Raw genomic sequence first — 17,049 nt, forward strand, 5'->3', positions numbered from 1 at the left:
GCAGCAGGAATTTTAATGAGGGCCACAGGAGCCTATGACTCCCGTCCCCTCCGTTATGCCTCATAGGCTTCAGGCCACTAGGCCTGAAGCCTATAAGGCAGTAGAGCGATGCAGGACTCGGTCACGATTACACTGTGACCTCCTGCATCGGATCTTTCAAGATGACAAGCCGCGGGAAGGCACAGTAAGGCGTTCGTGACCGCCTGCACTGGGACGCCACAAGCTGTAGTGGAGAGAGGCAAGTATTTTTTTTTTATGTACCCTACCCTAATTGCAGAGGTACTGGGTGCACTATGAGGGTGGGGGAGGAGCAGAGAGAGGAGGACCGAGGACATCATACTAATAAGAGTAGAGTGGCCATTACATTTATAATAAAGAGGGGCCATTATATTAATAATAAAGAGGGGCCATTATATTAATAATAAAGAGGGGGCCATTACATTTATAATAAAGAGGGGCCATTATATTAATAATAAAGAGGGGCCATTATATTAATAATAAAGAGGGGGCCAATACATTATTAACAAAGAGGGGGCCAATACGTTAATAACAAAGAGGGGGCCAATACGTTAATAACAAAGAGGGGGCCAATACATTAATATCAAAGAGGGGGCTAATACATTAATAATAAAGAGGGGGCCAATACATTAATAATAAAGAGGGGGCCAATACATTAATAATAAAGAGGGGCCAATACATTAATAATAAAGAGGGGCCAATACATTAATAATAAAGAGGGGGCCAATACATTAATAATAAAGAGGGGGCCAATACATTAATATCAAAGAGGGGGCCATTATATTAATAATAAAGAGGGGTCCAATACATTAATAATAAAGGGGGGGGGCCATTACATTAATAATAAAGAGGGGGCCATTATATTAATAATAAAGAGGGGGCCAATACATGAATAATAAAGAGGGGGCCATTTTATTAATAATAAAGAGGGGCCATTACATTAATAATAAAGAGGGGGACAATACATTAATAATAAGGAGGGGCCATTACATTAATAATAAAGAGGGGGTCATTATATTAATAATAAAGAGGGGGCCATTATATTAATAATAAAGAGGGGGCCATTATATTAATAATAATAATAATAATAATAATAATAATAATAAAAAAGAGGGGGCCATTATAATATACAGGGGGAATAATATTATGAGGAATGGAGAGGATGATAGTAAAGTGAGGAACCTACATTTTTTTCTGTGAAATTCTGTAGAGGCGAGAAAGAGGGTGTCATGGTGGTCTTATCTCTGAATGAAGACGTTGAGGAAAGAGTCTACATCACAGGAGACGTCACTGGATGTAACAGGTATGGTGCGGTCTTCTCCTGTATATAATAATGTCCATCCACATATCTGTTTCACGGTAGGGTTGGGGGAGGAGATTGAGAATTTGGCCCTCACTGCCGCATCCTGGCCCCAGACTTCAGGTCACACTGTGCGCATTCTGAATTCTGGGGCCTCACACCCATCTACTACATTATCTGTACTCAGAGAGTTATCACTGTGTTATCTGAGGTGTTACATAGGACTGCAGGTGACATCTACTATGTTAGCTGTACTCAGAGAGTTATCACTGTGTTATCTGTGGTGCTACATAGGACTGCAAATGATCTACTACATTATCTGTTAAAAGGGGATTGCCCACAAGCTGGGGGGAGCACAATTTTTGGCTTGCCCCGGGTGCTGGCAACTTATGCTACGTCACTGTATATTAGTATTATCTATGACATATTTGCTACACAGCAGCACAGTGGCTCAGTGGTTAGCAATGTTGCAGGACTGGGGTATACTGTGTTGTGTGGGGCCTGTATACTGTGTTGTAGCCTGCATACTGTGTGGGGCCTGTGTACTGTGTGGTGGGCTGTATACTGTGTGGGGCTGTATACTGTGTGGTGGGCTGTATACTGTGTGGGGCTGTATACTGTGTGGTGGGCTGTATACTGTGTGGTGGGCTGTATACTGTGTGGTGAGCTGTATACTGTGTGGGGGGCTGTATATTGTGTGGGGCCTGTATACTGTGTGGGGGCTGTATAGTGTGGGGGCTGTATAGTGTGGTGGGCTGTATAGTGTGGGGGGCTGTATACTGTGTGGGGCTGTATACTGTGTGGGGCCTGTATATTGTGGGGGGGGGCTGTATAGTGTGGGGGGACTGTATAGTGTGGGGGGCCTGTATACCGTGGGGGGGCTGTATACTGTGGGGGGGGGCTGTATAGTGTGGGGGGCTGTATAGTGTGGGGGGCCTATATAGTGTGTGGGAGGCCTGTATACTGTGGGTGCTGTATATTGTGAAGTGCTATACTGCTTTACTGTATACTGTGGGGGGCTGTATACTGTGGGTGATGTATAGTGTGGAGTGCTATACTGCTGTACTGTATAGTGTGGGGTGCTGTATCATGTATAGTTTGGGGTGCTGTATGCGGTGAGGTGCTATACTGCTCTACTGTTGTATACTGTGGGGTGCTGTATACTGTCGGCTGCTATACTATATACTGTGGGGTACTGTATAGTGTGGGGTGCTGTATACTATAGGGTGCTATACTGCATACTGTGGGGTGCTGGGGTGCACTGTAACACTAGGGTGAGCCGAGCCCTGGTCTCCTTCCTGCAGAGTGGTGCCCACTTCCAGCCTGAGCCCAGCTGCCCAGAGCACTGATCCTGAGCCGCTGGAGTCTTCAGAACTGGAAGTATTTACAGTCATTCACTGTACTCTACCAGGTGTGTGGATTTTTTGTGTGTGTGTTGTGGTGGAGGGCGTGATTGCCTGCTAAGGTGTGGGAAGGCGGGATCCAGGGGGCCCAAGTAAATTTTTGCCCAGGGTCCAATCAATATTAAAGAAGGCCCTGCTGGGATCCGACCAAGGACAACATCTGCAGGGAGTTTGTATGTTCTCCTCGTTTTTGCATGGGTTTCCTCCCACACTCCAAAGACATACTGATAGGGACCTTAGATTGTGAGCCCCATTGAGGACAGGTTGATGCTAATGTTTGTAAAGCGCAGTGCAGAATACATCAGCACTGTAAAAGTGCATGAAATAAGTACATATTTGTAATACTTAACGAGTACCTAAACTTTTTTACAATTTTCTTTTAAACTGTTCTAAATAGCCCAAAAATCTATTTTGTAATATCATTTATTAATTAATTATGCTGTTTTCCATCCAAAGTCCTGCATTTTACTGCTTCTTAAAATCGTTATTATTGCACAGCGCAAAGGCATTTTCAGGAGTTCCGGTGACGAACTGGGTTCTCCATGGGGCTGCCAGGTAAACTGGTGATGTCACCGGCACTGATGGGCCGTTTGACTTGCTAGGGCAGGCTTTAGCGCTGCCCTAGCCAGTAAAACAGCTAGGGCAGCGGTAAAGCACGCCCATCAGAGACGGTGACGTCACAGAACACACTGCCGGGCGGAAGCTTCCGTCTGGCAGTGTGTTATTTTAAACAAAAGAGCCCTTGCCCTGCGCTGGCAGGATTTAGCTGAGTGGAGCAGGCTCCTGCCCGTGCCTACTTCCTTCAGCTCAAGGCTCCTGTACTGATGTGCTGTAGAGAGCCTTGTGTTGAGAAGGGCGGGCACAGGCAGGACCCCGCTCCGCTCCACTAAATCCTGTCGGGTTTAGTTACTCATTGAGGCACAAACACAGCCACAGATGAGACCTATAGTACTGTATATGCCAGTGGCACAGAGCCATAAAGGGTGATCACCGCACTACAATGAAGTCAGCCCGGAGAAGGGTGCCAGGACTCTACTGTACTTCTGCCGCAGTGCAATGATAAAGGTCCGTTCACCTGTAGCTGCCACTAGAGCTCACTGCATACAGATTTATACAGCTTCCAATGAGTTCAGTATAGGCTTATGCATAGAGTGCCATTCTGAAGTTTGCTGTTATGGCCCAATCATTTCTGTGCACAACTTACTTAGGTAAGGCTACTTTCACACTAGCGTTCTGCTGTCCGCTCGTGAGCTCCGTTTGAAGGAGCTCACGAGCGGAGCAGAACGCCTCCGTCCAGCCCTGATGCAGTCTGAATGGATGCGGATCCGCTCAGACTGCATCAGTCTGGCGGCGTTCAGCCTCCGCTCCGCTCGCCTCCACCTGGCCGTGCAGAGGCGAGCGGATCCGTTCAGACTTACAATGTAAGTCAATGGGAACGGATCCGCTTGAAGATGACACCATATGGCTCAATCTTCAAGCGGATCCGTCCCCCATTGACTTTACATTGAAAGTCTGAACGGATCCGCTCAGGCTACTTTCGCACTTAGAAATTTTTCTAAGTTATTAATGCAGACGGATCCGTACTGAACGGAGCCTCCGTCTGCATTAATATGATCGGATCCGTTCAGAACGGATCCGATCAAGCGCAAGTGTGAAAGTAGCCTAATAGTGTCTTTAGATATTGATGAATATGTCTTGCATCTGCCCCTACCTACAGAAAGGTATACCACTAAACACCTGGTATGTCTATAAACAAGTCGTGCAAGGATAAACCATTCCGATCATGCACTAAGCTCATTTAATTGTGCTGAGGAAAAAGAAACCTTGCTATAGCACACAGGGTTACATTACCCATGAAGGGATCTCATTCTACAGCTCCTCCGTGACAGCAGAATCCAGGCAACGACTGATAAACAATGCAGTTCTTTGAAGTAGCCATAACTCGAGCGTGTGCGTGGGTGCGGGGCTGCCATTGGTAAAAGTCCCAAAAAGAAAAACAGTATTCATAAGCAAAAGCGGGAGTGATGCTTTATTGTAAAATATGCAATGTGTTTCTGAGCTGAGTAAGCTTCTTCCCCAGGCATACCAGTGCTCCAGACTAAAAAAAAATCCTGGTAGCCATTGGCTCCTGAACTGAAAAATTTAGGAGCCAAATCAAATTTTTAGTCGCCAAATCGAAACCGAATCAAAATGTTGGTATCGTGACAACGCTACTCCGATCAGATCGGCATAGGGTTGTTTTGATACCAAAATTTTGATTCACTTTCATCACCATAGAAAAGTATTGCGATACTCAATACCGCGCAAAAAAAAAAAAAACACACCAAAAAAAGCCGCGTGCATTTCGCATTTTATGAAATGTTCGGCCCATAATAGAACAGTCCTATCCTATTTTTTGGGGTGACAAGGTGACTAAAAAATGGTGAATGCTCACCGCATAGGAGATATTTTTTAATAATTTAATAGTTTGGACAGCGCTATGTAATATGTTTATTTATTCTTTATATATTTTATATGTAAAATTGGGAAAGGGGGGATTTAAACTTAATATTTTAGGCTACTTTCACACTAGTGTTTTTCTTTTCCGGCATAGAGTTCCGTCCTAGGGGCTCAATATCGGAAAAGAACTGATCAGGTATATCCCTATGCATTCTGAATAAAGAGCAATCCGTTCAGGATGCATCAGGATGTCTTCAGTTCAGTCATTTTGACTGATCAGGCAAAAGATAAAACCGCAGCATGCTACGGTTTTATCTCCGGCGAAAAAACCCTGAAGATTTGCCTGAATGCCGGATCCAGCATTTTTTCCCATAGGAATGTATTAGTGCCGGATCTGGCATTCAAAATACCGGAAAGCACCCGCACTAAATCCGGACCCATTCACTTCTATGGGGCTGTGCACATGAGGGGTGATTTTTACACATCACTTGTGCGTTGCGTGAAAACCGCAGCATGCTCTATGTTGTGCGTTTTTCACGCAACGCAGGCCCCATAGAAGCTAATGGGGCTGCGTGAAAATCGCAAGCATCCGCAAGCAAGTGCGGATGCGGTGCGATTTTCACTCATGGTTGCTAGGATGAAAGTCTATTCACTGTATTATTTTCCCTTATAACATGGTTCTAAGGGAAAATAATAGCATTCTTTAATACAGAATGCATAGTAGAAGGTCAATATAATTAACATTGGTGGCGCAGTGCGCCCCCCCCATCACCCCAGTATGATAAACATTGGTGGCGCAGTGTGCTCCCCCAATATAATAAACATTGGTGGCGTAGTGCACCCCCCCAACACCCCAGTATGATAAACATTGGTGGCGTAGTGCCCCCCCCCATCACCCCAGTATGATAAACATTGGTGGCGTAGTGTGCTCCCCCAATATAATAAACATTGGTGGCGTAGTGCACCCCCCCAACACCCCAGTATGATAAACATTGGTGGCGTAGTGCCCCCCCCCCATCACCCCAGTATGATAAACATTGGTGGTGCAATGTGCTCCCCCAATATAATAAACATTGGTGGCATAGTGCACCCCCCCCAACACCCCAGTATGATAAACATTGGTGGCACAGTGCGCCCCCCCAATATAAGAAACATTGGTGGCGCAGTGCGTACCCCCCCAACACCCCAGTATAATAAACATTGGTGGCGCAGTGTGCCCCCCTCAATATAATAAACATTGGTGGCGCAGTGCGCACCCCCCCAACACCCCAGTATAATAAACATTGCTGGTGCAGTGTGCCCCCCTCAATATAATAAACATTGGTGGCGCAGTGCGCACCCCCCCCCAACACCCCAGTATAATAAACATCGGTGGCGCAGTGTGCCCCCCTCAATATAATAAACATTGGTGGCCCAGTGCGCCCCCCCCCTAACACCCCAGTATAATAAACATTGGTGGTGCAGTGTGCCCCCCCCCTCAATATAATGAACATTGGTGGCGCAGTGGGCAGTGCCAAAGAGGGTTAAAAAAATAAATAAAAATTAACTCACCTCCTCCAATTGATCGTCTCCTGTTCTTTCTTCAGGACCTGTCAAAGGACCTGTGGTGACATCACTGTGCTCATCACATGATACGTCACATGATTCATCACCATGTGATGAGCTCAGTGACATCACCACAGGTCCCGAAGAAAGAACAGGAGACCGGCAGCTACGCGATCAACTGGAGGAGGCGAGTTATTTATTTTTTAACCCTCATTGGCACTTCCCACTGAGCAACCAATGTTTCTTATACTGGGGTGTTGGGAGAGGCACACTGTGCCACCAATGTTTCTTATACTGGGGTGTTGAGGGGGGCACACTGTGCCACCAATGTTTCTTATACTGGGGTGTTGGGGGGGGCACACTGTGCCACCAATGTTTCTTATACTGGGGTGTTGGGGGGGCACACTGTGCCACCAATGTTTCTTATACTGGGGTGTTGGGAGAGGCACACTGTGCCACCAATGTTTCTTATACTGGGTGTTGAGGGGGGCACACTGTGCCACCAATGTTTCTTAGGCTCCTTTCACACTAGCGTTCGTCGGTCCGCTCGTGAGCTCCGTTTGAAGGAGCTCACGAGCGGACCCGAACGCCTCCGTCCAGCCCTGATGCAGTCTGAATGGATGCGGATCCGCTCAGACTGCATCAGTCTGGCGGCATTCAGCCTCCGCACGGACAGGCGGACAGCTGAACGCTGCTTGCAGCGTTCAGCTGTCCGCCTGGCCGTGCGGAGGTGTGCGGATCCGTTCAGACTTACAATGTAAGTCAATGGGAACGGATCCGCTTGAAGATGAGCCCATATGGCTCAATCTTCAAGCGGATCCGTCCCCCATTGACTTTACATTGAAAGTCTGAACGGATCCGCTCAGGCTGCTTTCACACTTAGAATTTTTTCTAAGTTATTAATGCAGACGGATCCGTACTGAACGGAGCCTCCGTCTGCATTAATATGATCGGATCCGTTCAGAACGGATCCGATCGAACGCTAGTGTGAAAGTAGCCTTATACTGGGGTGTTGGGGGGGCACACTGTGCCACCAATGTTTCTTATACTGGGGTGTTGGGGGGGGCACACTGTACAGGGAGTCTAATAAGAAAGAATCGAATGAGTCACTAAGTCGGATCTTTAGTTCTTTTCACCTGCGACTCATTCGATTCTTTTTCCCTGTACTTGTCAGTGACTCAGAGCTGCTAGTGCTTGCCTTGCCTCAGCTCTGATTGGTTGGTGGGCGGGGAGGGGAGGGGCTGGCAGAAGCAGCTTCCACTCTAGGATCAGATTACACTCCTCCCGAGCCCTCTCCCCTTCCTGCTGCCAGCGTCTCTGCTGTTGTCTGTGTGCTGTGACCGAGCTGACTCAGACTGAGAAGAACAGGCATCTCCTGTGCCCGCCGCTGTTCTACTGCAGAGCTGCCGCGGAGGGTCTAGTGGCAAATGGCGACAAGACTAAAATGTCTTGTCGCCATTTGTAAATTCTAAGTCGCATTGGCGACCATTTTGGTAGCCATCTGGAGCCCTGCATACCCTCAGGGGACCATTACCACCGGCAGTGCCCATGTACACCCTTATCAACAGCACAGAGGCTCCGTTTACATTGTGGTCTTCAGCATATTGGGACCTGTCTTCTCTCTATTGTGAGGCAATGTAAATGTACATGTAAGACCCTGAATATGGTAATGCATTTAAAACCCAAACAATACAATGGCAATGGCTGTGCATTTATAACATAACAATTTATTTACATAGCACAAAGGAGTTTTCCCAGAATTACCCCTTTGGGGACAGGCCAGTTTTCCTTTTTCTTTTCATTTTCTTTTCCTCTTCACGTTCCAAGAGCCATAACTTTGTTAAATTTTTCAAACATAGTGCGATCAATAATATATATATTTTTTTTTTTTATTCTACATTTTCTGCTGAATAAAGGCCAACACATTTGAACTACACTTAGGAGTGCTGCTGCATTTTTCTATTTTTTTATAGTTTGCAACAATGGTCATGTCCTTGGCTGCTGGCACACTACCACTTGAATATTCTTGTGATGCTTGAATTTTGTATTTTTTTTTTTATATTTACATATGTAAAGGCGATGATTGAAATTTTTAATTCCTTTGTTGTTTTTTGAATATTTTTAAAACTTTTTAAACTTTTTTTTTAGTTTCCCTGAGAGAATTCAACATGTGATTAATATTTTACTATTACAGTCTATGAGGATTCTCTGTACTTCCTATTCCTTCTGATTGGCATCCTAATATTTTGCTGTTGGAGGGGTGATTTTGGGGGGTCAGAAGTAGTCCCCTCCCTCTGATCACGCCCATTCCATGCACCCCTTGTGCACCATAGACATACAGGCACATTCGGGTGTACAAAGGGGTTTAATATTAATGACCTAGCTTTCCAATAGTATACTAGTGGGGGCTCCCAAAGTCAGACTCCTGCAGATAGATCATAAATATGCAATTCACAGAAAACATCTTTAAAGACTATGGGAACCTTTGCCTAATTTTTTTATTGTTCATTTGCTTCCTGAATGTAAAATTAAACATTTTTCGGTTCTTTTTCAATCTCTTTTTATTGTATCTTGCAATACAAACAAGACAGTCAGCTTGTCATAGATTATACATATGCTGAATAGCAATTATACAGTATATGCTCCATTTTACAAAGTGGCAAACCTAAGATCAAACTAACGGGGAGGAAATCACAGTATTAATTCACATAAAGCAGACACGTATTTGTCATTGAGTTAAACGCCTGTTCATTAACTACCTGCCACAAGTCTGTAACATTAAAAGCACTTCTCAAATGGGATAATAAGGACGGGAATAGAAGGGGGGCTAAAGGAATGGAGAAGTAGAAGAGAGAGGAAGGGAAGTAGTAGAATGAGCAGTGGTAAGATAAGGTGAGGAGTAGAAAGATTGGGTAAAGAATGGGGGGGGGGGGGTGAATGGCTGCTCAGCCTTAGAGCTTTGATTAAAGACTTTCTAAATAGTCTCCATTAAAATAGTCATGCAGAATGTCCTTCACTTATCTGCTGGTTCTACAGAATACGATATAAATCTGTCAAAGCACTTCAGAGCACTGCTTCTCCTAGGGTACAGCAACACAATCAGGTTTCTGTATGTAGTTTTGGAAGGCAAAATCAGGAGTGCATCATAAAAGAAGAGAAATTATAAAAGGACAGATAAAAAATCTTCCCTTCTCTTTTTTTTTAATTCACTCTTGGTTTTGGCTTCCAACACTGTATCCAAAAACCTGATAGTGTGGCCATAGCCTTAGTGTTAGAGATGGCCGCAGGAATGTGTACATGGCAGATGTGTATGGAGGGGGTGGAGGAACGTAATAGAGGTAGCTCACACAGGCAAGGGAGGAAAGCACACACTAGGCAGTTTGCAGGGCGAGGACAGCAGCATCCTGGACACACGGATCCAGCACGCGTTACTAGGAGGGACACATATGAAAAATAAAATCTATATCAAAGGTATCTATATCCTTTAAAATGAATCTAAAATCTTTTGCAGATAAAGGATAATAAAAAGTTATCAATTACTCTAGACATACCAATGTACTGGGGTGGGGGGGGGGGGGGGTTATCAAATCCTGCACTCCAAAATTGTGGCTTCAGTAGTTGATTCATTTAGTTTATTTTAGATTCAGTGTGACAAGGAAAAAAAGCTAAACTGTGCTTGATAATATTGTCTTTCTATTTTATTCATTTGAATACAACTAAAATAAAATAATTACATTTTACTATCTTTGATTTATACTATTAATTGTCTTAGATATAGAAGGATATGTACTATATCTGAAGTCTTTTTCTATTTGACTTCAAGCATAATATTATCCTCCTCCATTTTTGTCAGTGAGTAATACAGGTGCTGGCCATGGTCCTGATACTTGTATCAGGTACTGTATTTGTTCGGAAAAAGCTGCCATGTTGATGTCCAGGAGGATAACACAATTTCTGACCATTATATGACTTGCATCTGCCATTTTTAGCAGTTTTCTCCACTGCAGCCTGTGAATTCTCAGTTATTAGAGACTAGCCGGTTTGATGTCTGCCCAGGCACAGGATGTAGAGAAATAGGGGATCCTGCTCCCTAACTTCCTGTAGCAAACCGTCAGAGACAACAGCAGTAATGGAGGATATTATATAGCAGGATTGAGCGCCAGACAGTCCAGCACTTACAGTCCAGCACTTAAAGTCCAGCAGAGGGCTAGGGACAGTTGCTACTCCTACTCCCACGTCAGTTCTCTCATGAGGAGTACACCATGCATCCATAGCAAATCTACTCCCCTGGTGAGCCACAAAGGCTGTAGCAAGCTGCATTTCAATCCCTTGAAATACTATGAACATTATTTCAAACAATTATAGGAGCAGTTGTTGCATAAAGTTTCCTTGGGAAGGGTAGGGGGGATAAAAAGTACAAATCAGTTTAATAAAGTTTTTATTTAAAAAAAAGTCTTTTTCCTTATTTTTTCAAATATGTTCATATAAATCTCTGAGAGAATAAGTTAGCTACTATTATTTCCATATGGTAAGTAGCAAAAAAAAAAAAATAATTATAAAGAAAAGAATTATAACAATTTTATATTAACAATTATATATGATTTATTATAATTAATAAGTTATATGTACCCCAAAAATGGATATCAAGAACATGTCAGACTTAAACCCCCTAGCAAGAAACACAGATTTAGGTCTTCATGAAAGAAAGAAGTATTCACAGATATACCAAAGCCAAATGTGTCTGTAGCAAACCATAGGAACATGCTGTAATTAAGATGTGCAAGGGTGCTAAATACTTTACTGAAGACATCTTTTGTGTATACATAGTATACATTGTGGTGAGTATTACTGCTCAGTCATATCTACAGTATGTACTGCTTTTTTCACAGTTGGATGACGGGTAACTCAGGTCTGAGCTACATTTATGGCTTCCTGTCTCATATGGAAAAACATGCAAACAAGCACCCTGGCCATTTAACACCCATGGCTTCAATGGGGAGAGGCTTAGGCAGAGTGCTGAATCTCCTTAAAGAGACCAGTACTCCATGGGAAACAAATATGCTAAGAGGTATCTCCCAAAATAGAGAACCATCTCACTAGCGCCACCTATTAAAAGTGGCTACCTATTGAGTAAATATCTAATTCTCCAAGAAGCCTTGGGATTTGCCAATAAATCTTCATTCCAGGTGTCAGTGCTGCTCAACTGACAAAAAAAAAACACACACACACAAAATAAATGTACGTAGTATCTGGAAAAATGAATACAGCAAATATTAATATAATATTAATGTATAGTAAATATTTATAATTAATGTATTTTTATCTATTTTAAATATGCACTCACCTAAGATGGTCCAGATTGTCCAACCACAAAATGTAACTGCTTTCATTATTTGTACAGATATAGCAAGTATCTTTTTTATTTTGATCAGGTGCACATATTTCACAATGACCCTGCACAGATGAGTTGTATGTATCTGCATGGAGCATTGTTAAACACAATCCACCAATGTCTCCCAAGAGATCATGACCTACTAGGATCTATTTCACGTTTGGGATCAAGAATACCAGAGCTGGTGCTGGACTCTTCATTAGAAAATACAACCCCAATTCCCAAAAAGCTGAGAGGCTGTGTACATTGTAAGGCCTCTTCCACACTTGCGTTGTCCGGATCCGGAGTGTACTCCACTTGCCGGAATTACACGCCAGATCCGGAAAAACGCAAGTGTACTGTGAGCATTTGAAGACGGAGCCGTCTTCAAAATGCTTTCAGTGTTACTATGGCACCCAGGACGCTATTAAAGTCCTGGTTGCCATAGTAGGAGCGGGGAGCGGAGGAGCGGTATACTTACAGTCCGCGCGGCTCCCGGGGCGCTCCAGAGTGACGTCAGAGCGCCCCATGCGCATGGATGACGTGATCACGTCATCCATGCGCGCGGGGCGCCCTGACGTCACTCTGGAGCGCCCCGGGAGCCGCACGGACGGTAAGTATGCTGCTCCCCGCTACACTTTACCATGGCTGCCAGGACTTTAGCGTCCTGGCAGCCATGGTAACCATTCAGAAAAAGCTAAACGTCGGATCCGGCAATGCGCCGAAACGACGTTTAGCTTAAGGCCGGATCCGGATCAATGCCTTTCAATGGGCATTAATTCCGGATCCAGCCTTGCGGCAAGTCTTCAGGATTTTTGGCCGGAGCAAAAAGCGCAGCATGCTGCGGTATTTTCTCCGGCCAAAAAACGTTCCGTTCCGGAACTGAAGACATCCTGATGCATCCTGAACGGATTTCACTCCATTCAGAATGCATGGGGATAATCCTGATCAGGATTCTTCCGGCATAGAGCCCCGACGACGAAACTCTATGCCGGATCCGGACAACGCAAGTGTGAAAGAGCCCTCAATAAATGTTAATAAAAACAGAATGCAATGATTTGCAAATCTCTTAGACACATATTTTATTCTCAATGGATCACAGAACACAAAGCAGATGTTGCAAGTGAGACATTTTACCATTTCGTTAAAAAAAAATTCTAATTTAGAACTTGATGGCAACAACGTATCTCAAACAAGTTGGGACAGGGCCATGTCTACCATTGTATAGCATCTCTTCTTCTTTTAAAAATTGTCCGTAAATGTTTGGGAGATGAGGAGACCATTTCCTGGAGTTTTGGAAGAGGAATATTGTTTTATTCTGGTCTTATTTGGGATTCTAGCTGTTCAACAGTCCTGGGTCTTTGCTGGATTTTCCGTTTCATCTTTTCTATTGGTGAGAGGTCTAGACTGCAGGAAGGTCAGTTCAGCACCCGGGCTCTTCTTCTGAGAAGCCATGCTGTTGTGAAGGATGCAGTATGTGGTTTAGCATTGTAGTTTGGCATCTTGCTGAAATATTCAAGGCCTTCCCTGTAAGAGACGTTGTCCAGGTGAAAGCATTGATAGTGCCTTCCCAGATGTGTAAGCTGCCCACACCATAGGCAGCCCCATCAGGGATGCAGGCTTTCAAACTGTGCACTGATAACAAGCTGGATGGTCCCTTTCCTCAGCACACGGCATCCATGGTTTCTAAAAAGAGCTTCAAATTTTGATTCATCTGAGCACAAAACAGTTTTCCATTTTGCCTTCATCCAATTTAAATGAGCTTTAGCTCAGAGAAGACAGCATTGTTCCTGGATCATGTGGACATGTGGCTTCTTTGCATGATACAGTTTTAGCTTGCATGTGTGGATTGCACAGTGAACTGAGTTAATAGACTATCATTTCTGGTAGTGTTCTTGAGCACATGCAGTGATTTTCAGTACAGAATAATGCTATTTTTTTTATAAGCAGTGCTACCTGAGGGCCCATAGATCACAAGCATCCAATATTGACCGTCGGCCTTCTTATATGTACATGGATTTCTACAGGTACTCTGGAGTTTTTGATGATATTTCATACTGTAGATGACAGGATATTCAAAATGTTCACAATTTTAAGTTAAGGAACATTTTTCAGAAATTCTTTCATAATTTTTAAAGGCAGTTTTTCACATATTGGTGAACCTCTGGCCATCTTTTCTTCTGAGAGACTCTGCCTCTCTAACGCTTTTTTTTTAAACCCAGTCATGTGACTTAGTTGCAAATTGCTCCTCCAGCTGTTTTTTATTTAGTACCACTTACTTTTCCACCCTTTTATGGCCTCGTCCCAACTTTTTGGGGTTTTCTTGCTGCCATTAAGTTCTAAATTAGTAAAAAAAAAAAAATATGAAATAGTAAAATGCCTCACTTTCAACATCTGATTTGGTCTATTGAGAATAAAATATGGATTTATAGGATTTGTGCATTCTGCTTTTATTTATTTTTATTTACATTTTACTCAGCATCCCAACTGTTTTGGAATTTAGGTTGTAAGCGAACATTCATTAACACGTTTTTTCAATGGTTGGAGATAGTAATAGGTCCTCTCATCAATTATATTCTCTCACTAATCAAAATAGGTCCCTTTTAAAATATACCTTTTATTATTTATCTTTAAAATATATACCCCATACTGGTGGCTGATATCACAAAATAAGGTGCAGACCTCAGGCCGGCTACTTATTTCTACGCATATAGCAACTGTCACAATGGAGGTAATCGGTTAGTGTCCTTACCCTAATACAGTCCTCCACTAGCCTTTGCCCAGAGTCACCCCTGATGGTGGGGTTCCCTGTCCGCGTGCCTCCCCTACTTTCCCTGTCACACCCTAACTATGATGATAATGTCAACAATTAACATATAATAAAATAATACTGCCACAACGATAGATGGTCGTTGTCTATGGGTAAGGTACCAAAACAGTACCTCACAAATTAATACCCCAACGTGTTTCGCCCACTCAGGGGCTCCTCAGGGGGTCTCGGTCACAGTGATACATACAATAACACTTGTTACAGTGTCTACAAAGATGGTTAGATGGATGCAATCACCATGTGATATATTATACCATTTATCATCCAAAAAGATGCTGTGGACATCACAATTTGTATGCTTAGCCATTTAGAATTAGCTATGAATCACTGAATGGCACTACCCACATGACTGCTAAGCAAAAAGAGCAGAGGTTCAATTGTATAAGTTTACTGAATTGTTTCCCATACGACTATATTTAAATCTGTTCTATAACATGCTGCCTGCAGATTGCGCTGTACTTTCATAGTGAAAAGTTCCTTTATAATAATATGTAGTGCCCTGGAGCAAGGGTACTTTGAACTATGAACATTTGTGGACATTTGCCCCTAGTGACATAAGTTTACACTTATACAGTTTTAGATTGTTGAACTCCATTTTATATGTTTACTGTAATATATCCTCTTTATTTGCACTGTTATTGCATTGTATCTGAACTGCACAGTGGAAAGCGTTAATGCACAGCCAGCCATTTCTGAGTGACTTTGGGACTACCAATGCACCGAGATCTAAGAAATCCTTTACAATTGCTATAAGAGAGTATGCAAAGTTTTGGAAGGAAAAAAAACAGACACACTGACCTTTTGGCTGTCTGGTTTAGCTCTGTTGTTTATGTCTGAAGACTCATTTATGTCTGAGAAAACTGATTAGTCAATTCCATTGACTTGTATTGAGACACTACAAGTCTATGGCAGACTGAAATTGTAGCAATGTTTCTCTTTAGGCTGTGATTCTCCACTCTATCCCTCCCACTAGAAGGTTCTAGTTCAGTTAGAAACTGCATGTAAGGAGAGCAGTTACAGCCCCTAGTTGTATGCAGATAGGGACCCGTGTTAAGTGGAAGAGACTCTGCCAGACTGCATGAATGACCAAAAGAAGATGCTAAGATGGGGATATTCTGCAACAGACCCTAGGTCACCAGCCCTTTGACCAAAGGGCCAGCCGGATGACTAAGCCACAGACCCTGGGCCACCAGCCTACTGAGAGAAAGGGACAACTAACACAGATCAGCATGGAACCTTCTTCTGGCAGGGAGGAGACTGGAGAAGCCAGCTCAGCGCCTTGCCTGTATTGTTTTACACTTGAGTTCCCCCAGTAAAGAAGCAAAGTCTTTAGAATTATTTCCAATTAGGGTGTACAACGCCTTACCATCCCCTCTGGAGAGCTATCACGACCGGCGTGCCTATCACATACGTGACACAAAGGGAGGGAAAAGGGAAGGCTCTGTCCAATGGAGAGGGAAAGGTGGTGACCCCTATCTCACCTTGAGGCTGGCACCTGACTGCCCTGACGTCCCTAGACGGGTTCCTCACCCGTACGCCGATCGCGTGCCTAAAACCCTGGCTTTCCCTAAGATGAGCCCTAGATAGTGAATAGGGCGGTGGGAACACTAGTCCGCACCACTAACTCTAAAGGAAAACACCAAGGGGAGGACAGACAATACAGACAACATATAATCCCAGGTGGGCGACAACAGAAGACAACAAAAAGCCCAACAGGGATCCGGAGGGTAACACTCTGGAACAACAACCAGGATTCACAGCTCCAGTGGGTCAGTATAGAAGTCCATATATATAAAGAATCCCAGCAGTCGTGTCTTAGTGCAAATCAGATGTCTTTTATTCCATAAATGAAAAGACCAGGACCAGGTTTCGGCAATGTGCCTTCATCAACAGGTAATCCAAATACAATCTTAACAAACTATATATGCTCTACAGTCACCGCCCACAGGAGCTAAAGTCCATCCCAAAAGGGAATGGCTACAGAGTTACAGGTGTAATCAATTGAATAATGAACAAGCCAGAAAGAGAAAAAAAGGGAAAAGAGAAAAAAAGGCATCTAGATAGATATTTCATCTTACATTTCTATATAAAATTCTTGTATAACGTTCAAATTTTTAATACCTGAGAAATAAACAATAAATAT

At 43.5% G+C, this 17,049-nt stretch overlaps 1 protein-coding gene across 1 annotated transcript in view; it reads left to right on the forward strand.

Annotated features, from left to right (window-relative positions):
* The window catches only part of LOC122933321 (TRAF family member-associated NF-kappa-B activator-like), a 90,245-nt gene that overhangs the window by 58,612 nt on the left and 14,584 nt on the right, over positions 1-17,049 (forward strand). The window lies entirely within an intron of this gene.

The sequence above is a fragment of the Bufo gargarizans genome, chromosome 3, assembly GCF_014858855.1.
Source record: "Bufo gargarizans isolate SCDJY-AF-19 chromosome 3, ASM1485885v1, whole genome shotgun sequence".
NCBI lineage: Eukaryota > Metazoa > Chordata > Amphibia > Anura > Bufonidae > Bufo > Bufo gargarizans.